The sequence below is a fragment of the Dipteris shenzhenensis genome, chromosome 11 (assembly GCF_047967505.1).
Source record: "Dipteris shenzhenensis isolate YYH24624 ecotype China chromosome 11, Dip_SZ_1.0, whole genome shotgun sequence".
Taxonomy (NCBI): Eukaryota; Viridiplantae; Streptophyta; class Polypodiopsida; order Gleicheniales; family Dipteridaceae; genus Dipteris; species Dipteris shenzhenensis.
Window position 1 is genome coordinate 42,757,796 of NC_141606.1, and position 10,994 is coordinate 42,768,789.

The window sequence follows — 10,994 nt, forward strand, 5'->3', positions numbered from 1 at the left end:
GGAGAAGTGACTCTTGGAAGCACGGGAGTATGCTGGCGGCTCTGCGAGGTAGAAGGGCCTCTTGATTGCTGCAAGGGGGGAGAAGGAGCTCCAGACCACCGCAAGGGAGAAGGAGTGCTGATGATTGGGGAGAAGGGATTCTAGACCGCAGGGGAGAAGGGAGTGCTGATGATTGGGAAGAAGGGGCGCGGCTCTATAGCCTGCTGGGATGTCTCGACTCCACTGGAGTAATCTCAACCGGTGTGGGGTTGGGGTGGTTTGAAGTCTGCACTACCAACTCCTAGGGTGTGTTTAGAGTACCCGTCATGTATGTGTCTAACTCCCCAGGAGTGGGGGGTGCCCCAAAATGTTATATAACTCCCGAAAGATGGCATCTTGAAGATCAGGTGAGGCTAAAGAGCTTCCTAGCCACATGATGAATTGAAGAAAAGAAAAGAAGAAGATTATCATCGAGCATGCCCTCTTTCCATCATGCAAAAGAAAAAATAGAGTGACAGCCTGACATTGAGCAAGCATTTATAGACTCTTGCATTCTTTGAATTAGAGTGACAGAAGTCTGTATCTGCTTGCTCAATGTCAAGCTATTGAAGCATCATGTGGTGAAAAAGAGAGAAGGAAAGAGAGGAGAAAAGAGAGGAACAGAGAGGGGAAAAGAGAGGAAAAGAGAGGTAAAAAGAGAGGAGAAAAAAGAGAGAAAAAGAGAGGATAAAAGAGGGAAAAAGAGAGGGAAAAAGAGAGGAAAAGAGAGGTAAAAAGAGAGGAGAAAAAAGAGAGAAAAAGAGAGGAGAAAAGAGAGGAAAAGAGAGGTAAAAAGAGAGGAGAAAAAAGAGAGAAAAAGAGAGGATAAAAGAGAGAAAAAGAGAGAAGGAAAGAGAAGAGAAAAGAGAGAAAAAGAGAGGAGAAAAAAGAGAGAAAAAGAGAGGATAAAAGAGAGGAGAAAAAAGAGAGAAAAAGAGAGGAGATAAGAGAGAAAAAGAGAGGAAAAAAGAGAAGGAAAGAGGGGAGAAAAGAGAGGAAAAGAGATGACAAAAAAAGAGAGAAGGAAAAAGAGAGAAAAAGAGAGGATAAAAGAGAGAAAAAGAGAGAAGGAAAGAGAGGAGAAAAGAGAGAAAAAGAGAGTAAGAGAGAAAAAGAGAGGAAAAAAGAGAAGGAAAGAGAGGAAGAGAGATGAGAAAAAAGAGAGAAAAAGAGAGGAGATAAGAGAGGAAAGAGACGAAAAGAGAGGATAAAAGAGAGAGAAAAAGGAGATAAGAGGCAAAAAGAGAGGAAAAGAGAGAAGGAAAGAGAGGAGAAAATTGAGAGAAAAAGAGAGGGGAAAAGAGAGGAACAAAGAGGAGAAAAAAGAGAGAAAAAGAATGCTCCATCATGCACGCCCTCTTGCTTTATCCCACCCTCATGCTTCAGTCCAATTTTCCTCTTTCTTGGACCCGCCCTCATGCAATCACTTATTTCCATCATTCATGAAATCCCTTATTTCCTCACGAATGCTTAGGGCATTGAAAATTTGACTTAAAAATGCATGCAAAGGAGAAGGGAAAGAGAAGGAAGGGGAAGGGGAAGGGGAAGGGGAAGGGAAATGGGGAAGGGGAAGGGGAATGAGGAAGGGCAAGGGGAAAGGGAAGAACACACAAGAAAACATAAGAAAACTTTCGGAGTGCGTCTATAGATGCACCTATAGGCATAACTGCCTATTTTTCCAAAAATTAGACGCACTGTTAGACACGTCTATAGACTTGCTCTGACAGACGCCTTTTTAAAAGAAGATGAAAAGGACATGCGCTCGACCCCAAAAAAAACAAACTAGTATAAAATACATCCCTTCCCTACATACGACAAAGGACGAATCCAAGGAGAGCAACTTCCAAAGAAGACCAACTGCCAAGAGACTTACCTTGGATAGAGGTATGGAAGCTTCTTGTCCTTCTTCAAAGCTGCTTCTCCTTCTTCTTGTCCTTGTTCACCCTCTTCTCTTATATGCTTCGGGATGATTGTGTAAGCCTGGAGATGAGTATGGGTGCTTGGAGATGAGTGTGGATGCCTAGAGCTGTGTCTGTTAATAGGAAAGCAAGCCGCGCGATGCTAAAAGTATGTGAAGGAAAGCAAGCGTGCTAAAAGTAGGTTCGAAAATCAGCTTGCAGTCTAAAAGTGCGTCTATCAGTGCATTTACACTGTGTTTTAGATGCACCTATAAACGTGCTCTAAAGTATAGACGTGGTGTTAGACACGCTTTTAGATGCTACACAGAGTTTTGACATTTACAACTCATGCAAGAACATATTTTTTGGGTTGTTTATCTATAGGATGTCTTCATCTTCAACAAGTAGCTCCAGTGAGGATGAATCCCTCTGTATCTACCATCGCGAAATGTGGTTGGAGCAAAAAATCAAATGTATGTGTGATCGATGTGAAGAGAGTGGGAGAGAAGGAAGGAGTCTCACTTGCAGCTTTCTCACATACACAATGGGGGAATATACACAAAGGTGGAGGCTAAAAACAATTTTCCTCTTCTTAGTTGTGAAAGACAAAAGAACTCTAAGTACAAAAGAATAGGTGAACCCTATATGTGGGTCTCAAACCAAACTCAGCTAACTAAGGTGGCATACTAACTGAGCCACTAACTAGAGTACATAAAGATAGCTACCATCCAGCTATTATTCATGGGTGGTGTACCAACCACATCTGCAGCTAACAAGTCGGTGACATAAATGCACAACGGTCACCCTGCATATCACGAGTGGAGCTCGATATCTCAACATTCCCCCTCGAGCTCAATCCCAATTCGTACACACCAAGCATGTCTCTGAACTTGCGCAGCTTCTCTGCACCCAATGCCTTCATGAATATGTCAGCTACCTGATCCTTTGTGCTGACATAAACTATATCAATAAGACCTACTAGAACCTTCTCCCGCACATAGTGCTCAAATCTGGCCTGGTAATAGTCATATAAATCAAACTTCCTACTATGCGTCTGTACATAGTAGGGTCTTCTAGAAGCTCACCTGCATCTACGCTCAACTTCACATTCTGCTCCAAAGGAACTGAAATAGGCTTACAGCCTGTCATCCCATATTTGGACAGCATGTCCAATCCATACTGCCTCTCCAAGATCCCACTTGTGGATCTAATCACCTCAATGTCCAAGAAGTAATGCAGCTCTCCCAAATCCTTCATCTCAAACTTTTGCTTCAATAGCATTTTCACATGAAGGATATCTTCATCACTATCACCTGTGATGATCAAATCATCAACATAAATGACAAGCAGCATAATGCCTTTCTCTATTTTTCTCACATAAAGTGAGAAATCTGCCTTGGAAATCTGAAAGCCAATAGTGACAAGATACTATCCTATCTTGTCAGACCATGCTCTGGGTGCTTGCTTCAAGCCATACAAGGATTTCTTCAACCTACAAACAAACTTAGGATGAACAGCATGAACATAACCTAGTGGCTGCTCCATATAGACCTCTTCTTGCAAATCACCATGCAAGAAAGCATTCTTTACATCCATCTGATGTAAAGACCATCCCTTTGATGCAGCCATAGCAATGACTGCTCTTATGGTTGCCATCCTTGCAACTGGACTGAATGTTTCTTCATAATCAATGCCATATGTCTATGCATACCCCTTGACAAATAATCTTGCCTTGTATCTGTTCACAGAACCATCTGCATTGTGCTTCACCCTGTAAACCCACTTGCAGCCAATTGCATTCTTATCTTTAGGAAAAGGCACCAATTCCCATGTAGCATTTGCTTCCAAGGCATCCATTTCTTCATCCATGGCTTTCTCTCATTTTTCTTTTCCCATGGCTTGCTCAAAAGAAGTGGGTTCTGGTTCATGTATCACTTTGACCATATAGGCATAGTGAATGGCTGTAAATCCATCATATTTCAGCCTATCCATAGCATACCTAGCTCTAGTAGACTTGTGCGAAATAGGCTCACTACGAGGTGCTCTCAAAACATCCCTTGTCTTCCTTACTCTAGGTGTAACAACAGCAGGAATACCCAACTCATCATCAAGGCTCTGTTCTGAGCCACTGGATTCACCATCCACATAAGAGTGACCTACATTCACATCAACCATGGGCTGATCTACTTTCTCTTTTCCTTTTTGTGATACTTGCATACCACTATCTGCATTGCTTTGAGGAGATCCTCCTGATCTCAATCTGCCTATCCATGGCGAAGTATGTGAACCATTGCTAGAGGACACTACAGGTCCACTATTATTTGATGATTGTTGCTATGAATTTTGTGCAGCATTACCGTTTTATGCATCTACATCATCAATCACATTTATTGGTTTATACCAGCTGCTCAAGACTCATCAAAAACATCTCTGCTTACTGTAAACTTATGAGTAGAAGGGTTATAGCATCTATACCCTTTCTACTACAGAGAATAGCCAATAAAGATGCACTTCTCAGCTTTTGGATCCAACTTGGATCTCAACTCATCTGGCACATGAACATAGGCAATGCAACAAAAACTTTCAAATGAGAAATATTTGGTTTCCTACTAGTATACCTCTCATCTGGCATCATGCCATGTATTGCTACAGTGGGAGTCCTGTTCATTATGTAGACTGTTGTAGCAACTACTTTAGCCCAATAATAATCTGGCAGGTCTTTTTCGTTGAGCATGGCACAAGATACCTCTCCAATATGCCTGTTTTCTTTTCTGCAAGTCCATTTTGCTATGGGGTATGACTGCATGAATATTGCTGCTTTATGCCATGCTTCTGTAGGAAACTTGCAAACTCATTTGAGAGGTACTCTCCCCCTCCATCTAACCTTAGGCATTTTATTTACAGGCCTGTTTCTTTTTCAACCATAGCTTTAAAAGCTTTGAAATGCCCAAACACCACTTTTCTTTTTCATAAAATACACCCAAACTTTTCTGTTGTAGTCATCAATGAAAGTGACAAAATAATGACAGCCTCCAATAGATGTAGCTTTAGTAGTCCACACATCAGAGTGGATTAATTCCAATGGCCTCTTACTCTCTCGAACATGTCTAGGAAATGGTTTCCTTGCTTGTTTTCCAAATTGACAGGCTTCACATACCTTATGCATTTCTGCAACCTTGAACTTAGGCAATCCTACAACAATATTTTGGGCTTGCATTAATTTAAGTCGCTGTACATTAACATGACCAATGCGTTTATGCCAGATATCAATATCTACAACTATACCGATCCCATGTGCAAACATTGTTGCACTCAATTCAGGCATGTCCGCATCTAATGTAAACATCCTACCCTTCTTCTTTCCTTTTGCTATCAAGCGACCTTTATTTTTCATATCCTCAACAAAGCATCCATGAGGATTAAATTTGACCTGCAAGCCTTGCTCAACCATTTGACCAACAGAAACCACGTTCTTGGTGATATTTGGGACATGAAATACATCAGACAGGTATTTCTTTTTTACATTCTGCATCGACAAAGGAATTTTATGAATCTGCACAATAGGATGTGCAATATCATCACTAGTCTCCACAAATCCTGGTCTCTCCATTTTCCTTGCATATCCATTCTGCATGACTTGTCATGTGGTTTGATGCACCTGAGTCAACATACCACACATCATTGCTTTCTTCTGCACTTGTCATAGAATTGGTCATGTGCTGCACCATAAACAGATGCTCATTTCTGTCATCACCCTGTCTACTAGAGGATGCATAATTGCCTTGCTGCAATTTTTCAGTCATGATGCCATTCTGCTTTTTATAGTAGTCTTTAACCATATGACCCATTTTACCACAGTAGTAACATTCAATATTGTTGTTTGCATTTTGGCCTCTCTGCCATCCACCATGACCTCTTTGGCTCCCACTTCCTCTAAAGTTACCACATCCTCCCCAAATCGGCCGACTCTACCTTTGCCTCTACCTCTTCCAGCATTTGAGTAGAAGACAGCTTCTTTTGAGGTTCCTCCTGAAGAAGATGCACCACGATTTCTCTGCTCTTTAGAAATTAGAAGAGCAATCAACTCCTGAAAATCAGGAAAATTCTCATGGACGGCAATGGATGACCGAAATTGTGCATAATCCTTTCCTAGACCATTCAAGGTCACAGAAACTAAATCATCATCTTCCATTGGCGACCCAATAGAAGCAAGTGCATCTGCAATCTTCTTCACCTTCATGTGGTAGTCATTGATGCTCATATTTTCTCTCTGCACATTATGCAACTCCTGCTTGAGCTGCATTTTCCTGGCTTGCGTATTTGTGCTATACATTTTTGTCAAAGTATCCCATGCCTCCTTCGGCGTGCTTGCATCCTGAATATGCACAATCATAGAATCTGAAATAGTGATAGACAGCCAGTACATAACTTTTCTAGCTCTCTCATGCCAGCCTTTAAATGCCTACAACTCCTATTGATTGGGAACATTAGGAATAATTGGTTCTTGTTCAGCTCTAGTAATGAACTCCCTATAGGCTTTTCCCTTAAGGAAATTCATCATTCTAAACTTCCATGCTTGGAAGTTGTTCTTGTCAAGCTTTTTAGTGACAATCTATGAAAGAGCATTAGATGCCATTACAGAACACTACAAAATATTCTGTCACTACAAAAAAACACAACTTCTGCCTCACAAGGGAAAATCTGCAAAACTGACGAGAGTGGTATTTGACCACACAGTCACTTCCTAGTGACGATTATGCATCAACAGGAAATAAGAATGATTCTATCACTCCCAATATCTCTATGCACAAACATACGATGTAATTTCTACGATAACTTTTCACTGACCTGCAGAACAATGGCTGCACAGCAAAAACAAGGTACATTCCCCACTACAAGGCATAGGCCATTTTCCGACGGAAATACCGACGCTTTTTACATTAAAATTTTTTTTTTTTCACAGGCGCAAAGGTCGCTATAAAAGTCGTTAAAATCGTCGGAAAAGGAGCGTCGCTATAAACCGTCGCTATATAGCGACGCTGTTAATCGTCGCTATATAGCGACGATGTAAACGTCGCTATATAGCGACGATTAAAACGTCGCTATATAGCGACTTTGTTAATCGTCGCTATATAGCGACCCTGGTAAACGTCGCTATATAGCGACGATTAACAGAAGGTAAAAAAAATGGTTAGTGGGGCTAAACAGGGCCAAAAGGAAGCCCTGTTTAGCCCCACTAACCATTTTTTTTTTTTTGTAATTACAAAAGAAAGTTTTTTATAACAAAATTTCCCTTGCTTGCAGGGTGATACAAAATTGTTCTTGTGAACGATGAGGAAGAAATGCATATACATATACAACTGTGTTTGAAACAAAATTACCCTGTGAAAGGGTGATACAAAATGGCTCTAACGAAGCGCTCGAGGAAGAACAACCATCGTGCATGTACAATGCCGCATATAGAAATCTCATCTACCAAATGCACTATGAGATGTAGTTGGCTTGTGAGAATAGAATGTGGAAAGGTCTCCTCCACTAAACAAACCACTTCCACTGACATAACTCGAGCATTCTCAAGCATGGTGGGATCTATTTTCGTTGAGCTCACATACCTAGGAAGGAAAAAGTACGCCATATTAGCAATATGAAAACCTTGCATGGAGCATTGATACCACATTTTGTATCCTGTAAAGTACCTCACAAGCTCGCCCATCTTGTAAATACAATCCTTCACGTCCTTCGATGCACTACGAGAAATAATAATAGGTAGTATGAGCTAAATACATGAGCAATGGTTGATTAGTTGCTTCTAATTCACTCACAAATTTGGAAGGAAAAAGATATTATGCACATAAAATACTTACTTGGAGCATCTTGTGCCAATCATGAGATTTCAAGCCATATAATTGCTTTACACCTCTTTTCTTGCTCTTTGTGAAGGCCCCCTTCAAACACCTCATGCATCTAGTGGGAGTACGAATTGTAGTGATAGCTCGCTTCACCGCCACCATCTCTAGCTTTGATAACCTCCACGGTGCATGAGGTAAAAAGACACGCCCATTTGGCCTCTCTTGTGGCCAAGCTTCACACATCCTCCCTATGGTACGTAGATCCTCCCTTATGCCTGTGGAATCTTGTGTCCCATTCAAATGTTTCCAAATGGTAGATGCCACATTCTTGAAGATATGCATGGGATCAAGCAGGTGATTGATCTTGAGGTGGGACCAATATGGTAGTTTTGATAAAAGATGGAGTATTTAAACAAAAACTGGTGTTAGCATGTAATCTTTATTTTCATTCAATATAGCACACAATAGTTACAAACCCTTACCAGCTCATGCCAAGTGGTGGATGAGTCATGGAACCATCCCAAATTCTCATCCAATCTTGTGCAGTGAGTGACTGTGGGGGGATTCATTCCAAGGGGCGACATATCTAGGATGATCAGGTGGGAGAAATTGATGATGATTCTCATAGATGACCTTATTCAATGCATTTGCCCATGAGGCGACTGGCAAACGACCACAAACATGACATGCATGGTAACCGATGTAGTGAGACCTGAGTAATAAACGCAATTAAGAGTTCAAGGTGGGTTCAGGGTGCCACATCAATTGCCTACTCATAATTAATAGCTCAATGCTTACCTGAACACTCGCCATAGCCTGGGAAGTCATGCATAGTCCACATCAATACTGCTTTGTAGTTGAAGTCTCGTGACGAGGGAGGCCTACTCACATCACCTCGATACCTCTCCAAAGTATCTCTAGCTCATCAATCAAATGCTCCAAATAAACATCAAGATTTTTGACTTTATGTTTCTTTGGAATTAGAAGGGATAACATAACATGTCCTTTCTTAATCGCCATAGAGGGTGGGAGATTATAATTCACCAATATCACTGGCCAGACACTATAAGAGGTGCTTTTGAGACCAAATGGGTTCACACCATCCATACCCAATCCAAGTCTCAAGTTCCTAGGTTCTTCCTTCAAGCTTGACCATGTGTCTTCAATATGCTTCCACGCAGGAGTGTCTGCGGGAGTTCTCTACTTGCCATCGGTTGATCGATGGGAGGAATACCATGACATGAGCTCTTGCACTTGAACATATGTTGGATGCGATGGATTATGGGAAAATGTCGCAGAACCTTACAAGGCACATCCCAAGTTTTGAGATATGCTCTATATCTTGCCTCTCCACAAGTAGGACACTCTCTTGCATCCTTATGTGGTCCACAAAATAGAACGCAATCGTTGACGCATGCATGGATGCACTTGTAATATAATCCTCTGAGAGAGGTCACATGTTGCCTTGCCATATCTCTTGAGGTCGGTAATTTATTCTCCCTTGGAAGCATTTTACACAATAGCATGCACGTGAAGACCATAAATGAGAAAAAGCATTTAAGTAATTGACCCACTAGCATAATTCACCATGTTTGCAAAATAGACTTTAAAGCTTACTTTAGTAATGCATTCAAACTTGCATTGCTCCATCTATAGATGGTCTATAAGTTTAGTAACTCAAGGGAGGCATGTAGAATAGAGAATGTGCACCCCTCAAACAGTGGAGTCGATGTTGCAGTAAAAAGATCGTCTTGCTCCATGCTATCATCCCTACCTGAGGATTGATCGACATATAAATCCCGCACCATATCATCAAACACCTCCTCCTCCACGGCCTCATGAGGTAATGGCAGAGGGCTACTATCATCATCACTCCATGCATCCGTAATGGTCCCTCCTAAAGATCCCACTTCATATCGCCAACGCTTCACCTCCTCATGATGACCATATGGCAACATATGCTGGTGTGGCACTACATCCTGTATCAAATTAAAAAAGGATCATATATCAAACACATGAACACCCATAGGTATCTCAATCAACCTTAACTCTGTAACACTTACCATGTTTACGATCGCATCCCATTCTCCATACTTTGAGACATGATTGAGTGTAATTCTACATGCATGATACATGTTTCCTCGACATCGATTGTTGAGATATTGAGCTCCACTCGTGATATGCCAGGGTGATCGTTGTGCATTTATGTCACCAACTTGTTAGCTGCAGATGCGGTTGGTACACCACCCATGAATAATAGCTGGATGACAGCTATCTTTATGTACTCTAGTTAGTGGCTCAGCTAGTATGCCACCTTAGTTAGCTAAGTTTGGTTTCAGACCCACATATAGGATTCACCTATTCTTTTGTACTTAGAGTTCTTTTGGCTTTCACAACTAAGAAGAGAAAAACTATTTTCAGCCTCCACCTTTGTGTATATTCCACCATTGTGTATGTGAGAAAGCTACAAGTGAGACTCCTTCCTTCTGTCCCACTCTCTTCACATGGTATCAGAGCTCAGTTCATGGTAAGGAGCTCAATAAAGCAAACCAAGTTCACGGTGTCCTAGTAAGAGGATCAGTGTTGCTTTCCTTTTTTTTTCGAGTTTGGGAGCAAATCTCTACAGGTAGCACAGCCAGAAAGTGCAAGAGTGCACTGTCTCAGATTGGGATGCTCTTTGCGGTGTGGCAAGAGAGAGTATATGCTACGGTAAGGGCAAAGCCCTTGGTGAAATTATTTTTTTGATTCGAGGCCATTTCGGGGCCCGTTTTGATGGCGGAATTTTTTCACAGGCCCGGCCCGAGTGCCTGTGAAAAAATTCCGCCATCAAAACGGGCCCCGAAATGGCCTCGAATCAAAAAAATAATTTCACCAAGGGCTTTGCCCTTACCGTAGCATATACTCTCTCTTGCCACACCGCAAAGAGCATCCCAATCTGAGACAGTGCACTCTTGCACTTTCTGGCTGTGCTACCTGCAGAGATTTGCTCCCAAACTCGAAAAAAAAAGGAAAGCAACACTGATCCTCTTACTAGGACACCGTGAACTTGGTTTGCTTTCTTGAGCTCCTTACCATGAACTGAGCTCTGATACCATGTGAAGAGAGTGGGACAGAAGGAAGGAGTCTCACTTGTAGCTTTCTCACATACACAATGGTGGAATATACACAAAGGTGGAGGCTGAAAATAGTTTTTCTCTTCTTAGTTGTGAAAGCCAAAAGAACTCTAAGT